The 20,317-nt window shown below is 55.1% G+C and overlaps 11 non-coding genes across 11 annotated transcripts; all 11 read right to left on the bottom strand.

Annotated features, from left to right (window-relative positions):
* Positions 1-562: 562 nt before the first annotated feature.
* Positions 563-643, bottom strand: LOC122239864. Its single transcript, XR_006219245.1, has one exon. It is a non-coding gene; the product is annotated as a small nucleolar RNA SNORD115 (small nucleolar RNA).
* Positions 644-2,389: 1,746 nt separating this feature from the next.
* LOC122239858 lies at positions 2,390-2,470 on the bottom strand. The gene has a single exon (XR_006219237.1). It is a non-coding gene; the product is annotated as a small nucleolar RNA SNORD115 (small nucleolar RNA).
* A 1,732-nt stretch (positions 2,471-4,202) lies between these two features.
* On the bottom strand, positions 4,203-4,283 carry LOC122239869. The gene has a single exon (XR_006219251.1). It is a non-coding gene; the product is annotated as a small nucleolar RNA SNORD115 (small nucleolar RNA).
* A 2,638-nt stretch (positions 4,284-6,921) lies between these two features.
* LOC122239855 lies at positions 6,922-7,002 on the bottom strand. Its single transcript, XR_006219234.1, has one exon. It is a non-coding gene; the product is annotated as a small nucleolar RNA SNORD115 (small nucleolar RNA).
* Positions 7,003-8,760: 1,758 nt separating this feature from the next.
* On the bottom strand, positions 8,761-8,841 carry LOC122239860. Its single transcript, XR_006219240.1, has one exon. It is a non-coding gene; the product is annotated as a small nucleolar RNA SNORD115 (small nucleolar RNA).
* A 1,730-nt stretch (positions 8,842-10,571) lies between these two features.
* LOC122239857 lies at positions 10,572-10,652 on the bottom strand. Its single transcript, XR_006219236.1, has one exon. It is a non-coding gene; the product is annotated as a small nucleolar RNA SNORD115 (small nucleolar RNA).
* Positions 10,653-12,373: 1,721 nt separating this feature from the next.
* On the bottom strand, positions 12,374-12,454 carry LOC122239856. Its single transcript, XR_006219235.1, has one exon. It is a non-coding gene; the product is annotated as a small nucleolar RNA SNORD115 (small nucleolar RNA).
* A 1,725-nt stretch (positions 12,455-14,179) lies between these two features.
* LOC122239862 lies at positions 14,180-14,260 on the bottom strand. The gene has a single exon (XR_006219242.1). It is a non-coding gene; the product is annotated as a small nucleolar RNA SNORD115 (small nucleolar RNA).
* A 1,675-nt stretch (positions 14,261-15,935) lies between these two features.
* Positions 15,936-16,016, bottom strand: LOC122239865. The gene has a single exon (XR_006219246.1). It is a non-coding gene; the product is annotated as a small nucleolar RNA SNORD115 (small nucleolar RNA).
* A 1,571-nt stretch (positions 16,017-17,587) lies between these two features.
* LOC122239854 lies at positions 17,588-17,668 on the bottom strand. The gene has a single exon (XR_006219233.1). It is a non-coding gene; the product is annotated as a small nucleolar RNA SNORD115 (small nucleolar RNA).
* A 1,123-nt stretch (positions 17,669-18,791) lies between these two features.
* Positions 18,792-18,871, bottom strand: LOC122239874. The gene has a single exon (XR_006219257.1). It is a non-coding gene; the product is annotated as a small nucleolar RNA SNORD115 (small nucleolar RNA).
* Between the last annotated feature and the right edge of the window lie 1,446 nt (positions 18,872-20,317).

The following is a 20,317-nucleotide window of genomic DNA, read 5'->3' as shown; positions in this document are numbered from 1 at the left end:
AACTGGAGCACCCTCCCACACTGGGAAACGTGGCCCATGGCCATCAAATAAGAGGGTCTCGCGCAGGATCATTCTATCCCTTGCAGGTGTTGCAGGTGACCTGTTTTTTCCAGACAGCCTAGTCCACACGGGAGTTGTTCAGGGACACGCCAGCCCTCTGGGGTGAGGACGAAGCCCCTGTCCTACAAGATGGCTGGGGTTGCCCTGAGGGCTCCCTCGCCAATCTACCCAAGGGCACTGGATCTCCTGGTACTCACACAGGCGTCCACTATCGTCCCATGGTGGGCTCAAGTGGGATCCTGGTCACCATGGCGACGTCCCCCTGAAAGACACCAGGACACCGAGGGAGCTTAGCTGGGTTCCCAGGGATGACTCCTGGGAAGCATTAGTAATGGGCACAAATACCCAAGGGCGGGAGCATGTCTTTGGCGTGTGGGGGCCCAGACCTGGGAAAGCCCCACTGGGGAAACTACAGGGATCGGTCGCCTCGAGCCCAGGTGCCAGCGCTACGCCAGGGCCACAGGAGTCCCCAGGATCCCGCCTCAGTGCTGTGCCCTCCACTGGGCCTCAGCATAAACCTATTGAGCATAATTTTTAGGTCATCATCTGTCTTCGAGACCATATGAGGTCTCATCATTGATCCATCCAAGGCAGTCCCCTCCCGCCTCTGCCTTCTACCCTCCAGCTCAACATGCTTACCAGAGAGGTTTTGTGATATGCGGCATGGCCATGGGGGCCACTGGCATGAGGCTTGTTCCTGAAGAAGAGCCAAACTCCCCTCTGTGACCCAGGTGGGTTCTTGGTTGGAGCACAGGATCTGCACAGAGAGAGGCAGCTCAGCAGTGACAAAACACCTTTCCCATCAGACTTCACCTTGTGACAATGGGAGGGATCCCAGAATGCGCAGGGCTGGGACTGCATCATGACGTAATCCTGCAATCCTGGCCTCTGGGAAGGAAGGCTGAAGCATGTCCACATGGTCCTCAGCCTCTGTGGCTCCACTGGAAACAAGGGAATTCAAGCCCAACAGGTCTCTGAGCATGGAGGCTGCCACAGCAGGCACCAGGACACAAGCACAGGTCTTCCTGCAGCATGACTGGGACAGACCTTGGGGGGTCGGTGGCAGGCAGAATCCCGGGCATTTGTTGGCAGGGACAGGTCCTGCGTTTTGCCAGGTTGGCAGGGACAGGTCTGCAATGGGCAGACATTGGGCCCCGGAAGGTCCCACGAACGCTACCACACAGAGGCAATACCAAGATCCCTTGGGGAATGAGGGCCCTGATGGCATCCCACCAGCATTCAACACTGTCTCCATCAGCACTGCTCTATGGCTCCCGTGAAGACACCTCATCCCTTCCCGTCTATGAGATTTCCGTGAGGGAAGGGTGAGGGGCCAGGATGCTTCCCCAGTGCCTTCAAACTCACTCGGATGCGGGGTCACAAGTGAAGAACCAAAGCATGCCCTGGCTCGTGGCACTGACCAAAGGACCATAGTCAGACACAACCCCATACAGCTGCGGGATGACCCACCGGCCCCATAAGGACACATGACCACCAGAAAGTGCCAATGGTGAAGAACCCGGACGCAGGAGCCCACATGCCACTTGGGGTCTGGACCACGCTGCGAGCAACTTTCAGATACCGTCTACCTGTTATGCCAAAGCTGTCTAGTGTCCACTCAGGTTACCCCGGGACTGGCCCCTGCCTCTAAAGCTCATTGCGTGAAATTTCGGTACACCGCTTCCACGCAGGAGGTCACATTGGCCATCTGCAATGCCCACTGCAGCATGTCGTGTGCCTAATAAGGCATCAGTGATTCTGACATGAACCGGAGTGCCCTCCCATAATGGGAAACGTGGCCCATGATCCATCAAGTAAGAGGATCCCATGGGGGACCATGGCATCCCTTACAGGTGTCGCAGGTGATGTATTTTTGCAAACAGCCTAGTGCACAGGGGAGACGTTCAGGGACATGCCAGCCCTCTGGTGCCAGGAGGAAGCCCCAGTCCCACAAGATGGCTGGTTTTGCCCTGAGGGCACTCTCGCCAATCGGCCCAAGGGCACTGGATCTTTGGATACTCACACAGGCATCCATTCTCCTCCCATGGTGGGCTCAATGGTGAGACCCTGGTCATCAAGACAACGTCCCACTGAAAGACACCAGGACACCGAAGGAGCTTAGTTGTTTTCCCAGGGATGAATCCCGGGAAGCACTAGTAATGGGCACACAATGGCCCAGGGTGGGAGCACTTCTTAGGCTCTCGGAGGCCCAGACCGGGGAAAGCCCCTGGGAGCCTTGAGGGATCAGTCGCCTCGAGCACCAGGATCCAGCTCTATGCTAGGGCCACAGGGGTCCCCAGGATCCCGCCTCTGTGCGGTGCCCTCCACTGGGCCTCAGTGTAATCCTATTGAACGTAATTTTTAGGTCATCATCTGTCTTCGAGACCATATGAGTTCTCATCATTGACCCAACCAAGGCAGTCCCCACCCACCTCTGCCTTTTACCTTCCAGCTCAACATGCTTACCAGTGAGGGTTTGTTATGCACAGGGTGGCCGTGGGGGCCCTTGGCTCTGGGCCTGCTCCTAAAGATGGGCCAAATTGCCATCCGTGCTCCAGGTGGGATCTCGGTCACGGCGCGGGATTTGCACAGAGAGAGGCAGCCCAGCAGTAACAAAACACCTTCCCATCAGACGTCACCTTGTGGCAATGGGAGGGATCTCAGAATTCGCAGGGCTGGGACTGAATTCATGACACAATCCTGCAATCCTGGCCTGGAGGGAAGGAAGACTTCAGCATGTCCACAAGGCCCTCAGCCTCTGTGGCTCCACTGGAAAAAAGGGAATTCAAGCCCCCCAGGAATCTGAGCATGGAGGCTGCCACAGCAGGACCAGGCCACATGCACAGGTCTTCCTGCAGTGTTATTGACAGACCTTTGTGGGTCAGTGGCAGGCAGAATCCTGGGCCTTGGCTGGCAGGAACCGGCCCTGCATTTTGGCAGGAATGGGCAGGCATAGGGCCCCAGAAGGGCCCACGAACCCTACCACGCAGACGCAATGCCAAGATGCCTTCGGGGAACAGGGCCCTGACGGGCATCCCACCAGTATCCAACACTGTCTCCATCAGCACTGCACCATGGTTCCAGTGGGGACACCTAATCCCTTACCATCTTTGAGATTACGGTGAGGGAATGGTGAGGGGCCAGCACGGTTCCCCAGAGCCTTCAAACTCACTAGGTCTCGGGGTTACAAGTCAAGAACCCAGGCCTGCCCTGGCTCGTGGCACCGACCAAAGGGCCATTGTCAGACAAAACCCCATACAGCTGTGGGACAACCCCAGGGGCCCATAAGGACACGCGACAACCAGACAGTGCCAATGGTGAAGAACCCGGCGGCAGGAGCCTGTATGCAACTTGGGGTCTGGGCCACATTGCCAGCATTTTTCGGATACCGTCTACCCATTATGCCAAAGCTGTCTAGTCTCCATCCAGGTAACCCCCGCTAGGCCCCTGCCTCCAAATCCCATTTCATGAAATTTGGGAGCACCGCTTCCCTGCAGGTGGTCACACTGTTCGTCTGCAATGCCCACCGCAGCATGTTGTGTGCCTACTAATGCATCAGTGATTCTGACATCAACTGGAGTGCCCTCCCACACTGGGAAACGTGTCCCATGGTCCGTCAAGTAAGAGGATCCTGTGGAGGACCATGGCATCCCTTACAAGTGTCGTGGGTGACCTGTTTTTTTCCAGACAGCCAAGTGTACAGGTCAGACTTTCAGGGACACACCAGCCCTCTGGGGCGAGGATGAAGCCCCAGTGCCACAAGATGGCTGGAGTTGCCCTGAGGGCTGCCTCACCTGTAGGCCAAAGGTCAGTGGTTCTCTGGGGTCTGACACAGGCATCCACTCTCCTCCCTTGGTTGGCTCAATAGCAAGACCATGGTCACCAAGACGACATCCCACTGAAAGACACCAGGACACCAAGGGAGTTTAGTTGGGTTCCCAGGGATGAGTCCTGGGAAGTACTAGTAATGGGCATGCAGCTCCCCGGGGTGGGAGCACATCTTACACATGCAGAGGCCCAGAAACCAGGGAGAGCCCCACTGGGGAGGCTTGAGGGATAGGTCGCCTCGAGCCCCAGGTGCCAGTGCTCTGCAAGGCCCAAAGGGGTTCCCAGGATCCCGCCTCAGTGCCATGCCTTCCACTGGTCCTCAGCATAATCCTATTGAACATAATTTTTAGGTCATCCGCTGTCTTTGAGGCCATATGAGTTCTCATCATTGACCCAACCAAGGCAGTCCCCACCTGCCTCTGCCTTCTACCCGCCAGCTCAACATGCTTACCAGAGAAGTTTTTTGATGTGCGGCATGGCCATGGGGGCCCCTGGCTTGAGGCTTTTTCCCCGACAATGGGCCAAACGTCCCTCTGTGTGCCAGGTGGGATTTCGGTGGGGGCACGGGATCTGCGTGGAGAGAGGCAGCTCAGCAATGACAAAACTCCTTCCCCTTCCGACCTCACCTTGTGGCAATGGGAGGGATCTCAGAATGCACGGGGCTGGGACTGCTTTCATGACGCAATCCTGCATTCCTGGCCTGGCGGGAAGGAAGGCAGCAGCATGTCCACAAGGCCCTTAGCCTCTGTGGCTCCACTGGAAACAAGGGAATTCAAGCACCACAGGCATCTGAGCATGGAGGCTGCCACAGCAGGCACCAGGCCACACGCACATGTCTTCCTGCAGCGTGATCGGGACAGACCTTGGCAGCTTGGTGGCAGGCAGAATCCTGGGCCTTGGGTGGCAGGGACCAGCCCTGAGTTTTGCCAGGAATGGGCATGCATGGGGCCCCAGAAGGGCCCACGAATGCTACCACGCAGACGCAATGGCAAGATCCCTTGGGGGAACAGGGCCCTGACGGGCATCCCACCAGCATTGAACACTGTCTCCATCACCACTGCACCATGGTTCCAGTGGGGACACCTCATCCTTTCCTGTCTTTGAGATTATGGTGAGGGAATGGTGAGGGGCAAGCATGGTTCCCCAGGGCCTTCAAACTCACTGCGTCCTGGTGTCACAAGTCAAAAACCCCAGCGTGCCCTGGCTTGTGGCACCGTTCAAAGGGCCATTGTCAGACAAGGCTCCATACAGCTGCAGGACGACCCCTGGGGCCCATAAGGACACGTGACTACCAGACAGTGCCAATGGTGAAGCACCCAGGACACAGGAGCCCACATGCCACTCGGAGTCGGGGCCACCCTGCCAGCATTTTTCAGATACTGTCTAGCCATTATGCCAAAGCTGTCTAGTGTCCATCCAGGTAACCCCGGGTCCAGTCCCTGTCTCCAAAGGCCATTGCGGATCTCGGTTGGGGCACATGATTTTCTCAAAGAGAGGCCACTCAGCAATGACAAATGCCTTCCCCATCACCTCACCTGTGGCACTGGGAGGGATATCAAAATGCAAGGGCTGGGACTGCATTCATGACACAATCCTTCAATTCTGGCCTTGTGGGAAGGAAGGCTGCAGCATGTCCACAAGACCCTCAGCCTCTGTGGCTCCACTGGAAACAAGAGAATTCAAGACCCACAGGCATCTGAGTATGGAGGTTGCCATAGTGGGCACCAGGCCACATGCACAGGTCTTCCTGCAGCGTGATTGGGACAGACCTTGACGGGTTGATGATAGGCAGAATCCCAGGTCTTGACTGGCAGGGACCGGCCCTGCATTTTACCAGGAATGGGTGGGCATGGGGCCCCGGAAGGACCCACGAACGCTACCACGCAGATGCAACACCAAGATCCCTTGGGTGAACAGGGCCCTGAAGTGCATCCCACCAGCATCCAACACTGTCTCCATCACCACTGCTCCATGGCTCCTGTGGGGACACCTCATCCCTTCCTGTCTTTGAGATTACGGTGAGGGAAGGGTGACGGGTCAGCATGGTTCCCCTGCGCCTTCAACCTCACTGGGACTCAGGGTCACAATTCAAGAACCACAGCGTGCACTGGCTCATGACACAGAACAAAGGGTCATTGTCAGACAAAACACCATCGAGCTACGGGACCACCCATGGGCCCCATAAGGACATGAGACCACTAGAAAGTGCCAATGGTGAAGAACCCAGGTGCAGGAGCCCGCATGCCACTTGGGTCTGGGCCACACTGCCAGCATTTTTCAGATACTGTCTAGCCATTATGCCAAAGCTGTCTAGTGTCCATCCAAGTAACCCCAGGACTGGTTCCTGCCTCCAAAGCCCATGCGTGAAATTTCGGCGCACCACTTCCTTGCAGAAGTTCACATTGGCCATCTGCAATGCCCACCGCAGCACATCACGTGCCTAATAAGGCATCAATGATTCTGAAATCGACCAAAGCACACTCCCACACTGGAAAACGTGACCCAAGGTCCGTCAAGCAGGAGGATAATCAGGGGAACAGTGGCATCCCTTGCAGGTGTCGCGGTTGACCTGTTTTTTCCAGACACCCCAGTGCTAGAGGAGACGTTCAGGGACACGCCATCCCTCTGGGGTGAGGATGAAGCCCCAGTGCCACGAGATGTCTGGCGTTTCCCTGAGGGCTCCCTCACCAATTGGCCCAAGGGCACTGGATCTCCAGGTACTCACAGGCATCCACTCTCCTCCCATGGTGGGCTCAATGGTGAGACCATGGTCACCAAGATGAAGTCCCACTGAAAGACACCAGGACACCGAGGGAGTTTAGTTGGGTCCCAGGGATGAGTCCAGGGAAGCACTAGTAATGGGCACACAGTGCCCTTGGGCGGGAGCACGTATTAGGCACATGGACACCCAGAGACCAGGGAGACCCCCACGGGGGAGCCTCGAGGGATTGGTCGCCTCGAGCCCCAGGTGTCAGTGCTACGCCAGGGCCACAGGGGTCCCTAGGATCCCGCCTCTGTTTGGCGCCCCCCACTGGGCCTCAGTGTAATCCTATTGAGCATAATTTTTAGGTCATCATCTGTCTTCGAGACCATATGAGTTCTCATCATTGACCCAAGCAAAGCAGTCCCCACCTGACTCTGCCTTCTACCCGCCAGGTCAACCTGCTTAACAGAGAGGGTTTGTGATGCACAGGGTGGCCATGGAGGCCCCTGGCTGGGGGCCCGTTCCAGAAGATGGGCCAAACTCCCCTCCAGGTGCCAGGTGGGATCTCGGTTGGGGCACAGGATCTGCGCAGAGAGAGGCAGCTCAGGATTGACACACACCCTCCCCATCAGACCTCACCTGTGACAATGGGAGGGATCTCAGAATGTGGGGGGCTGGGACTGCATTCATGATGGAATCCTGCAATGCTGGCCTGGTGGGAAGGAAGGCTGCAGTGTGTCCACTAGGCCCTCACCCTCTGTGGCTCCACTGGAAACAAGGGAATTTCGCCCCAAATGATTCTGAGCATGGAAGCTCCCCCAGCAGGCACCAGGCCTGCACACCAGGCCTACACAGGCACCAGGACATGCACAGGTCGTCTTGCAGTGTGATTGGGACATACCTTAGCTGGTCGGTGGCAGGCACCATCCCAGGCCTTGGCTGGCAGGGACTGGCCCTGCGTTTTGCCATGAATGGGCAGGCATGGGGTCCAGGAATGGCCCACGAATGCTACCATGCACATGCAACACCAAGACCCCTTGGGGCATCAGGGCGCTGATGGGCATCCCTCTAGCATCCAACACTGTCTCCATCAGCACTGCTCCATGGCTCCTATGGGGACCACTCATCACTTCCCGTCTTTGAAATTATGGTGAGGGAAGGGTGAGGGTCCAGCACGGTTCCCCAGCCCCTTCTAAGTCACTGGGACTTGGGATCACAAGTGAAGAACACCAGCTTGCCTGGCTCGTGGCACTGACCAAAGGGCCATTGCCAGGAAAAACCCCATCCAGCTGCAAGACGACCCGCGGGCCCCATAATGACTCGTGACCACCAGATGGTGCCAATGGTGAACAATCCAGAGGCAGGAGCCCACATGCCACTCGAGGTCTGGGCCACGCTGCCAGAATTTTTCAGACACTGTCTCCCCATTATGCCAAAGCTGTCTTGTGTCTAGCCAGGGAGCTCCAGGCCTGGCTGCTTCTTCCATAGCCAATTGAGTGAAATTTGGTCACACCACTTCCACATAGGAAGTCACAGTGGCCGTCTGCAATGCCCAGCTCAGCACCTCGTGTGCCTACTAAGGCATCAGTGATTCTAACATCAACCAGTCTGCCCTCCCACACTGGGAAAACATGCCCATGGGCCATCAATCAAGAGGATCCTGTGGGGGACCATGGCTTCCCTTGCTGGTGTCGCGGGTGACCTGTATTTTCCAGACAGCCTACTGCAAAAGGCAGACATTCAGGGAGACATCAGCCCTCTGGGGCAATGATGAATCCCCAGTCCCACAAGATGGCTGGTGTTGCCCTGAGGGCATCCTCGCCAATAGGCCCAAGGGCACTGGGTCTCTGGGTACTCACACAGGCATCCACTCTCCTCCCATGGTGGGCTCAATGGCAAGTCCCTGGTCACCAAGACGACATCCCACTGAACGACACCCAAAACCTAGGGATCTTAGTTGGGTTCCCAGGGATGAATTCGGGAAGCACTAGTAATGGACACACAATGTCCCAGGGCAGGAGCATGTCTTCGGCGCATGGAGGGTCAGAGACTGGGGAGAGCGCCACTGGGGAGACTTGAGGGATCGGTCGAGTTGAGCCCCATGTGCCAGTGGTATGCCAGGGCCACAGGGGTCCCCAGGATCCCGCCTCAGTGAGGTGGCCTCCATTGGGCCACAGCATAATCCTATTGAGCATAATTTTTAGGTCATCATCTGTCTTCGAGACCATATGAGTTCTCATCATTGACCCAACCAAGGCAGTCCCCTACCATCTCTGCCTTCTACCCATCAGCTCAACATGCTTACCAGGGAGGGTTTGTGAGGCAAAGTGTGGCCTGAGGGCCCCTGGCTCAAGGTCTGTTCCAGAAGATGGGCCAAACTCCCCTCCTGGTGCCAGGTGAGATCTTGGTTTGGGCGGGGGATATACACAGAAACAGGCAGTTCAGCAATGACACATGCCTTCCCCATCAGACCTCACCTGTGGCAATGGGAGGGATCTCAGAATGGGTGGGGCTGAGACTGCATTCATGACATAATTCTGCAATCCTGGCCTGGCGAGAAGGAAGGCAGCAGCATGTCCACAAGGCCCTTAGCCTCTGTGGATCCATTGGAAACAAGGGAATTCGGGCCCCACAGGAATATGAGCATGGAGGCCTCCACAGCAGGCCCCAGGCCACATGCACAGGGCCTCCCGCAGTGTGATTAGGACAGAACTTGGTGGGTCGGTGGCAGACAGCATCCCAGTCCTTGACTGGCAGGGAACGGCCCTGTGTATTGCCAGGAATGGGTGGGCATGGGGCGCTGGAAGATCACACGAACTCTACCATGCAGACGTAATGCCAAGATCTCTTTGGGGATCAGACCCTGATGGACATCCCAGCAGTATCCAACTCTGTCTCCATCAGCGCTGCTCCATGGCTCCCATGGGGACACCTCATCCTTTCCTGTCATTGAGATTACAGTGAGGGAAGGGTGAAGGGCCAGCACGGTTCCTCAGTGCCTTCAAACTCACTGGGACTCGGGGTCACAATCAAGAACCACAGCATGCTCTGACTGGTGGCACTGACCAAAAGGCCATTGTCAGGCCATGCCCCATCCAGCTGCGGGACCACCCCTGAGGCCCATAAGGACACGAAACCACCAGACCGTGCCAATGGTGAAGAACCCAGGGGCAGGAGACTAGATGGCACTCAGGTCTGGGCCACACTGCCAGCATTTTTCAGATACCGTCTACCCGTTATGCCAAAGCTGTCTAGTGCCCTTCCAGGTAACCCTGGGTCCAGCCCCTGCCTCCAAAGCCTATTGCATGAAATTTGGACACACTGCTTCCATGCAGGCGGTCACATTGGCCGTCTGCAATGCCCACCACAGCACATCGCGTGCCTACTAAGGCATCAGTGATTCTGACATCACCCAGAGTGCCCTCCCACACTGGGAAATGTGGCCCATGTGCCGTCAAGTAAGAGGATCACGCAGAGGACTGTGGCATCTCTTGCAGGTGTCGTGGTTGAACTTTTTTTTCCAGACAGCTTAGTGTACAGTGCACATGTTCAGGGACACACCAGCCCTCTGGGTCGAGGACGAAGCCCCAGTACCACAAGATGGCTGGTGTTGACCTAAGTGCAGCCTCGCTAATCAGCCCAAGGGCACTGGGTTTCTGGGTTCTCACACAAGCATCCGCTCTCCTCCCATGTTGGGCTCAATGGGGAGACCCTGGTCACCAAGATAACATCCCACTGAAAGACACCAGGACACCGAGGGAGCTTAGCTGGGTTCCCAGGGATGAGTCCCGGGAAGCCCTAGTAATGGGCACACAACACCCCAGGGCGGGAGCACGTGTTAGGTGCGCAGAGGCCCAGAGACACGGGAGAGCCCCATTGGGGAGCCTCGAGGGACGGGTTGCTACGTGCCCCAGGTGCCAGCGCTATGCCAGGGCCACAAGGGTCTCCAGGATGCCGCCTCAGTGCAGTGCCCTCCACTGGGACTCAGCGTAATCCTATTGAGCATAATTTTTAGGTCATCATCTGTCTTCGAGACCATATGAGTTCTCATCATTGACCCAACCAAGGCAGTCTCCACCTGTCTCTGCTTTCTATTCGCAAGCTCAACATTCTTACCAGAGAGGGTTTGTGATGTGCAGGGTGGCCATGATGGTCCCTGGCTCGGGGGCTGTTCCTGATGCTGAGCCAAACTCCCCTCAGCGCGCCAGGTGCAATCTCGGTCGGGGCGCTGATCTGCACAGAAAGAGGTAGCTCAGCAATGACAAACCTCTTCCCCATCCGACCTCACCTTGTGGCATTAGGTGGGATCTCAGAATGCGTGGAACTGGGACTGCATTCATAATGCCAGCAGAAATCCTGGCCTAGCAGGAAGGAAGTCTGCAGCGTGTCCACAAGTCCCTCAGCCTCTGTGGCTCAACTGGAAACAAGGGAATTCGGGCCCCACAGGAATCTGAGCATGAAGGCTGCTACAGCAGGCATCAGGCCACACACACAGGTCCTCCTGCAGCGAGATTGGGACAGACCTTGGCTGGTCGGTTGCAGGCAGAATCCCGGGCCTTGGCTGGCAGGGGCCGGTCCTGCATTTTGCCAGGAATGGGAGGGCATGGGGTGCCAGAAGGGCCCAAGGATGCTACCATGAAGAAAGAATCCCTTGGGGGATCAGGACCCTGATGGGTATCCCACAAGCATCCAAAGCTGTCTCCATCAGCGCTGCTCCATGGCTCCCGGGGGTACACCTCAACCCTTTCTGTCTTTGAGATTATGGTGAGGGAAGGGTGAAGGGCCAGCATGGTTCCCCATTGACTTTAAAGTCACTGGGAGTCGGGGTCACAAATCAAGTAACAAAACGTGCCCTGGCTAGTGGCACGAACCAAAGGGCCATTATCAGGCAAAGCCCCATTCAGCTGCGGAACGACCCACAGACCCCATAAGGACACACAACCACCAGACAGTGCCAATGTTGAAGATCCCGGAGGCAGGAGCCTGCATGCCACTCGAGGTCTGGGACCCTTAGTCAGCATTTTTCAGATACAATCTACCCGTTATGCCAACGCTGTTTAGTGTCCAGGCAGGTAGCCCCAGACCCATCCCTTTCCTCCAAAGCCCATTGCGTGAAATTTGGGTGTACCGCTTCCACGCAGGAGGTCACAATGGCCATCTGCAATACCCACCACAGCACCTCACATGCCTACTAATGCATTAGTGATTCTGACATCAACCAGAGCACCCTCCCACACTGGGAAACGTGGTCCATGGTCCGTCAAGAAGAGGATCCCGCTGGGGAACATGGCATCCCTTTCAGGTGTCTGGGTGACTAGTTTTTTCTAGGCAGCCTACTGCACAGGGCAGACTTTCAGGGACATGTCAGCCCTCTGGGGCAGTGACGTAGCCCAGGTCCCACAACATGGGTGGTGTTGCCCAGAGGGCATCCTCGCCAATCAGCCCAAGGTCACTGGGTCTCCGGGTACTCACACAGGCATCCACTCTCTTCCCATGGTGGGCTCAATGGCGAGTCCATGATCACCAAGACAATGTCCCACTGAAAGTCACCTGGAAAAGGGAGGGAGCTTAGCTGGGTTCCCAGAGATGAGTCCCGGGAAGCACTAGTAATGGGCACACAATGCCCCAGGGCGGGAGCACGTCTGAGGCGCGCGGAGGCCCAGTGACCCAGGAGAGCCCCACGGGGAGCCTCGAGATATTGGTGGCCTCAAGCCCCAGGTGCCATCGCTATGCCAGGGCCACAGGGTCCCAGGATCCTGCCTCAGTGCAGTGCCCTCCCCTGGGCCTCAGCGTAATCCTATTGAGCATAATTTTTAGGTCATCATTTGTCTTCGGGACCATATGAGTTCTCATCATTGACCCAACCAAGGTAGTCCCCTCCTGCCTCTGCCTTCTACCCACAGCTCAACATGCTTACTAAAGAGGGTCTGTGATGCACAGGGTGGCCATGAGGACCCCTGGCTCGGGGCCTGTTCCCGAAGGTGGGCCAAAATCCCCTCTGTGCACCATGTGGGTTCTTGGTTGGGCTGCGGGATCTGCGCAGAGAGAGGCAAGTCAGCAATGACAAACACCTTCCCCATCAGACCTCACCTTGTGGCAATGGGAGGGATATCAGAATGGGCGGGGCTGGGTCTGCATTCATGATGCCAGAAAAATCCTGGCCTGTCGTGAAGGAAGGCTGCAGTGTGTCCACAAAGCTTTCAGCCTCTGTGGCTTCACTGGAAACAAGGGAATTCAGGGCCCAACAGGAATCTGAGCATGGAGGTCTCCACAGCAGGCACCAGGCCACACGCACAGGTCCTCCCGTAGTGTGATTGGGATAGACCTTGGCAGTTCTTTGGTAGGCAGAATCCCAGGTCTTGGGTGTCAGGGGCCGGCCCTGCATTTTGCCAGGAATGGGTGGGCATGAGGTGCCAGAAGGTCCCACGAACGCTACCACACAAATGCAATGACAAGATCCCTTGGGGGATCAGGGCCTTGTCCAGCATCCCACTAGCATCCAAGACCATCTCCATCAGCACTGCTCCATGGCTCCTGTGGGGACACCTCATCCCTTCCCATCTTTGAGATTATGGTGAGGTAAGGGTGAGGGGCCAGCATGGTTCCCCAGCGACTACAAAGTCACTGGCACACGGGGTCACAAGTCAAGAACCCCAGCGTGCCCTGGCTTGTGGCAAAGGGCCATTGTCAGGCAAAACCTCATCCAGCTGTGGGATGATTCATGGGCCCCATAAGGACACGCAACGATCAGACGGTGCCAATGTTGAACAATCCGGAGGCAGAAGCCCGCATGCTACTTGGTGTCTGGGCCATGCTGCCAACATTTTTCATATACCGTCTAACCTTTCTGCCAAAGTTGTCTAGTGTCCACTCAGGTAGCCCCGGGCTCGGCCCCTTCCTTCAAAGCCCATAATGTGAAATTTGGGCACATCACTTACCCACAGGTTGTCACATTGGCGGTACGCATTGCCCACCACATCACTTCGCATGCCTACTAAGGCATTAGTGATTCTGACATCAACCAGAGCACCACCCACACTGGGAAATGTGGTCCATGGGCTGTCAAGTAAGAGTATCCCACGGGGGACAATGGCATCCCTTGTAGGTGTCGCTGGTGACCTGTGTTTTCCAGACAGCCCACAGCACAGGGCAGACTTTCAGGGACACGCCAGCCCTCTGGGGTGAGGACAAAGCCCCAGTCCCACAAGATGGCTGAAGTTGCCCCAAGAGCAGCCTCACCAATCCGCCAAAGGGCACTGGGTCTCCGGGTACTCACACAGGCATCCACTTTCCTCCCATGGTGGGCTCAATGGTGAGACCCTGGTCGCCAAGACGATGTCCCACTGAAAGACACCAGGACACCGAGGGAGCTTAGTTGCTTTCCCAGGGATGAGTACCGGGAAGCACTAGTAATGGGCACACAACACCCCAGGGCGGGAGCATGTCTTAGGTGTGCTGAGTTTCAGAGTCCTGGGTGTGCAGCACTGGGGAACCTCGAGGGATCAGTCGCCTCGAGCCCCAGGTGCCAGTGCTACACCAGGGCCACAGGGTTCCCCAGGATCCCGCCTCAGTGCAGTGCCCTCCATTGGGCCTCAGCTTAATCGTATTGAGCATTATTTTTAGGTCATCATCTGTCTTCGAGACATTATGAGTTCTCATCATTGACCCAACCAAGGCAGTCCCCACCCGCCTCTGCTTTCTACCCACCAGCTCAACATGCTTACCAGAAATGGAATGTGATGTCTTTGGTGGCCATGAGAGCCCCTGGCTTGGGGTCTGTTCCAGATGATTGGCCAAATTCCCCTCCATGTGCCAGGTGGGATCTTGGTCAGGGTGTGGGATCTGTGCAGAGAGAGGCAGGTCAGCAATGACAAACGCCTTCCCCCTCAGACCTCACCTGTGGCAATGGGAGGGATCTCAGAATGTGCGGGGCTGGAATTGCATTCATGACACAATTCTGCAATCCTGGCCTGGCAGGAAGGAAGGCTGCAGCATGTCCACAAGGCCCTCAGACTCTGTGGCTCCACTGGAAAAAAGGGAATTCAGAACCCCACAGGAATCTGAGCATGGAGGCTCCTACAGCAGGCACAGGTCCTCTCGCAGCGTGATTGGGACAGACCTTGGCGAGTAGGTTGCAGCCAGAATCCTGGGCCTTCCTTTCATGGAGTGGCCCTGAGTTTTGCCAGGAATGGGCGGGCATGGGGCCCCGGAAGGGCCCACGAACGCTACCACGCAAATGCAATGCCAACATCCCTTGGGGCATCAGGGCCTGATGGGCATCCCACTAGCATCCAACACTGTCTCCATTAGCACTGCTCCATGACTTCTGTGCGGAAACCCCATCCCTTCCCGTCTTTGAGATTACAGTGAGGGAAGGGTGAGGGGCCAGCACATTTCCCCAGCGACTTCAACCTCACTGGGACTCAGGGGCACCGACCCAAGGGCCATTGTCAGGCAAAGCCCCATCCAGCTGCGAGATGACCCATGGGCCCCTTGAGGACACACGACCATTGGACTGGGCCAATGGTGAAGAACCTGGAGCCAGGAGCCTACGTGACACTCTGGGTCCGGGCAAGCTGTCAGCATTTTCCAGATACATTCTACCCCTTATTCCAAAAGTTCTAGTGTCCAGCCATGAAGCCCCGGGCCCGGCCCCTTCCTCCAATGCCCATTGTGAGGAAAATGGGTGAATCCCTCCCCGCAGTCGGTTGCCTTGGCTGTCTGCAATGCCCACCACAGCAACTCTGGTGCCTCCCAGGGAGTCAGTGATTCTGACATTAACCTGAGAGCCATCCCACACTGGAAAACGTAGCCTATGGTCTGTCAATTAAGAGGATCCCACGGGGGACTGTGGCATCCCTTTCAGGTGTCGCAGGTGACCAGTTTTTTCCAGACAGCCTACTGTCCAGGGTAGAGTTTCAAGGACACGCCACCTCTCTGGGGCAATGTTAGAGCCCCAGTCCCACAAGATGGCTTGCCTTGCCCTGAGGTCAGCTTCGCCAAATGCCCATGTGCACTGGGTCTCCGGGTACTCACACAGGCATCCACTCTCCTCCCATGGTGGGGTCAATGGCGAGAAAGTGGTCACAAAGCGACGTCCCACTGAAAGACACAAGGATGCCGAGGGAGCTTAGTTGGGTTCCCAGGGATGAGTCGAGAAGCACTAGTGATGGACACACAACACCCCAGGGCCAGAGCAGATCTTAGGCATGTGGAGGTCCATAGACCAAGAAGAACCCCCTCGGTAACCTGGAGGGATTTGTCACCTCGAGCCCCTGGGTCCAGTGGTAATCCAGAGCCACAGGATTCTCCAAGATCATACCTCAGTGCAATGGCCTCCATTGGGCTTCTGCAGAATCCTATTGAGCATAATTTTTAAGTCATCATCTCTGTTCGTGACCATATGAATTCTCATTATTGACCCAACTAAGGCAGTCCCTACATGCCTCTGTCTTCAGCCCTCCGGCTCAACATGGTTAACACAGATTGTGAAGCGCAGGTTGGCAATTTTTCTTCTGGCTTGGGACCTATTCCCGAAGCTGGGCCAATCTACCCTCCCTGAACCAGGTGGGTTCTATGTCCTGTCACGGGCTCTGTGCAGAAAGATGCAGCTCAGCCATGAGAACGCACTTCCCCATCGTACTTCACCTTTTGCCATTGGGAGAGAGCTCAGAATGGGTGGTGGTGGACTGCATTCATGACACCAGCAAAAATCCTGGGATGGCAGGAAGGAAGGCTCCAGCATGGCGCCAAGTCCCTCAGCCTCTGTGGCTCCACTGGACACCAGGGAAATCAGAGCCCCACAGAAACTGATCATGGAGGCTGCAGCATCAGGCGCATGGGCAGCCACACATGACCCCTCACAGTGCAATTGGGACACCCCTTTGTGGGCCTGGCACATGCAGAATCCTGGAACATCACTGGCAGGACCAGCCTTGGGCTTTGCCATGGATGGGTGGGCATGGTGTCCCAGAACAGGTCACAGATGCTGCCCCGGGGACCCAACACAAACATTCCTTGGGTGCCCTGGGGCGTGGCATGCATCCCGCCAGTGTCCATCACCATCCCCAACCAGCGCTGCTCCATGTCTCCCATTTGGACACCTCGTCCCTTCCTGTATTTGCACTTAAGGTTATTGCTAGGAGAGGGGCTACCATGGTTCCCCAGTGACTTCAACTTCATTGGGAATTGGGCCACAAGTCAAGAACCCCAGCATGCCCTGGCTCATGGCACCAACCAAAAGGCTATCATCAGGCCAAGCGCCATCCAGTTTGGGGAATTCCCACAGGCCCCATAAGGACATGAATCCATAAGTCATGGCCAATGGTGAAGATCTAGGAGTCAGGAGCCCGAATGCCACCCGTGGTCCAGTCCATGTTTCCAGAAATTTTTGGATACCATCTATGTGCTATGCCAAAGCTGTCTAGTGTCCAGCCAGGTAGCCCCAGTCCCAGCATCTTCCTCCATCGCCCATTGCGTGAAATTTTGGTGGGAACTCTTCCCCGTAGGAGGTCTTGGGTGGGGGGGGGGGCTCCAATGCCCACTGCCGCACCTCACATTCCTCCAAGGGCCTCAGTGATTCTGACATCAACCTGACAGCCTTCCTACAGTGGAGAACATGGCTTACAGGCTGGCAGGAAAGAGGATCCCTTGGAGGATCACACAATCTCTTGCCTCAGTGTATCAGCACAGGGATGCACTCACCTCTTCTTATTGGTACTGCCTTGAGACCCTGTCACGATGATGTTCCAGTGAAAGACACATGGACACCAAGGGAGCTAATCCAAGGCTGCAAATGAGGTGTATCCAGAGTAACTAGTTACGAGCACACAAATCACCATTGCACGAGCCCAATTTGGTCACGTTCAAGCCCCCAAGCCTGGGGAGAGCCACACTGGGAGCCTCGAGGGATTGGTCACCTCAAGCCCAATTTGCCTGCAATTTCCAAGTGCCCCATGGTCTCCTGGATCCCACCCCATGATTGTCTCTTCGATTGGGCCTCAGTGTAATCTTATTGAGCATGATTTTTATGTCATCATCTCTGTTCAAGACCATATGAGTTCTCATCATTGACCCAACCAAGGCAGTCCCCACGAGCCTCTGTCTTCTTTCCGCCAGCTCAACTTGCTTGCAAGATATCGTTTATGAAGCACAGGTTGGCCGTTTGGGCACCTGGCTCAGGGCCTATTCCCATATTGGGCCAATTTCCCACTGTATGCCAGGTGGAATCTTTGTTTGGGCATGGGGTCTGTATAGAGAAAGGTAGGGAAACTATGACAATACCCTTCCCCTTTGGCCCTGACCTGGTGGGCCATGTGCATGATACTTGAATTCATGGGGCCTGACTCATTTTATGATTCCAGCAAGGATTGAGGGGTGGCGGGAGTGCTGGAGCCTGGCATCCAAAGCCCTCAGCCTGTATGTGTATATGCTATCTTGGGAAAACTGGCCCCAACATGTGTCTGAGCATTGCACATGCACCACTAAGCAGCATTCTTGCTACACATTCTCTCCAAATGAATGGGTCAGTTTTTTTCGATCATGTTGCATACAGCATCATAAGCAATGGCTGGTAGGCTTGGCCTTTGGCTTTTGAGGAACGGGTGGGCTTGGCATCCTGGGATTGGCCAGGTCTGTATAAGACATGGTAATCAAAGCCCATTGAACCATGGAATATAATTCCTCCTCAGCAAGAATTTTAGTGGATCTCTGGGGAGCTGACCAACAGTTACCTGGCAGGCAAAACTCCTCCCCAGATGCTTCCATATGGAGACCCACAGAAAATACCTGGCATGTCCAATGGCCTGGTGTGCATTCCATCAACATCACCATCTCCTAACAAGGAGTGCAGTGTCCACTCATTTCTTCCTGACCATCAGTCCAGTGGGGCCTTATGGAGAGATGCTTCCTGGTTTCCAAAGATGTGAACTTTATTGGCAAGAGTGTGTATGGAAGAGGAGCTCTGATCTTCTTTGGGCAAGGCACCATCTAAATTGTCTATTGCATGAAAAGGCCAAGGAGTTATGGTTCAGCATACAAAGCCCCACATCATGAGCATGTCTGGACATTTGGTTGCCTAAGGACGTTGAAGAGCCAAACCCAGGAGTCAAATGATCAGTCACCTCAAGTCATAAATCCATCACTCTCCATTGGCCACATGAATCCCCTGGATCCTGCCACAGGATTTTCCATTCCATTTGGCCTCATCATAATCTTATTTAGGATGACTTTTATGTTATAATGTCTTTTCTAGACATTATGAGTTCTCATAATTGACACAACTGATGCAGTCACCACTTGTCTGGGTCCCCCCTTCTGAACATGCTTACAAGAGATAGTTTCTGGAGGGTGGGATGTGTGGCATGTCTTGAGTTGGGATTATTCTTGAAGCTGGGACAAGCTCATATATATTTTGCTGTGACATCTTCATATAGGTATGTGGTTTGTGTTCAAAAGATACTTCAGCTTTTAAAACACCCTATGCATTCCTTCTGCCCTTCTGGCCCACACCTGCTAGTTCCAGTTGCAGAATGCTATGTCTCAACACATGAATCCATTATGTAATGATTGAAGACAAGAAGTATCCAGCACAGTGCAGAAGGATCTCTACCCATATAGCTGAACCCACAGCAATGAAATTCTGAGTTTTCACACAGGGGGGTGAGCATCATTTATGTACAACTGAGGAGCAGTCCCGGCACACTGCTTTCCTGAATGTGGCATGCAAATTTGAGGGCCATGGTATGTAGAGCACAGCATTCGTTATTCCTAGGAATGAGCTCTATGTTGAAGCCTGGCCTGGGCACAGGGCTTCTGGGGACACAGGGAGCCAGGATATAAAGCACTATGAAATGCTTTCTTAGGAATTCATGTACATGGAGTTCTGAAAAGCTGCCCACTGTCCTCCATTCAGGCAAAGTGTTGCCCTAGACCCTGCCTGACAGATGTCTTTCTGAGGTATAGAGTGCCCTGCTGTGCATCCTATCACAATCCACATCTTCAAAGAGCAATGCCTATATGTCCCTGCTGAGACCAACTTCTCTCTTCATGATTTGGTGGTGAATGTGATTCAGGGAGAGATGCTAGTATGGTTTGTAATCATACCCTTCCTCTTTGGTGGAAGGGTGCATATAGGAAGGGATCTCATGGGGGAGTCATGACCATCCTATTCAAAATTCTCAACCTCACTTGTAGTAACATACATGCTAGAGTGGTTTTGCTCTTCCCAGGGTCCTGGCCACCCACAAAGATGGCATCTGCAGGAACTGCTCCACATCAATTGGTAAGAGACCAGTGGACCCATTATGCTTAGAAGCCACGACCAGCGAGCAGATGGGGAACACTACACAGGACCTAGTCTATACAGCTATGTCTCTAGACCTGGGGAAGAATTAAGCACTTCTCAGGTGCCATCTTTCTGCTATTAGAATTCTGTCTAATGTCATCCAGCTAAGAAGACTCCCCCCCCCAGTTATATTCCTGCACCACTCTCTCTGGATGCCCTGGGCTGGTCCCTTGCCCTGCTGGATGCTGCATGAGGCTTCAATGCCCATCTAGTACTTAGTGTCCCTGAAGTGCATTAGCAATATTGGCCTCACGCTGAGCACAAACTGATACAAATTAATGTGGCCTGTGTTCCAGTGGAGGAGAATTGTCCTCCCTGGACATTAAGATACCTTTCAGGTGCAATGATAATGTTTCACTTTCTTGACCTCCTACTGTGTA

Source organism: Panthera tigris, chromosome B3 (genome assembly GCF_018350195.1).
Source record: "Panthera tigris isolate Pti1 chromosome B3, P.tigris_Pti1_mat1.1, whole genome shotgun sequence".
NCBI lineage: Eukaryota > Metazoa > Chordata > Mammalia > Carnivora > Felidae > Panthera > Panthera tigris.
The sequence above is the reverse complement of the archived record's forward strand: the minus strand, read 5'-3'. Positions and strand labels throughout refer to the sequence as shown.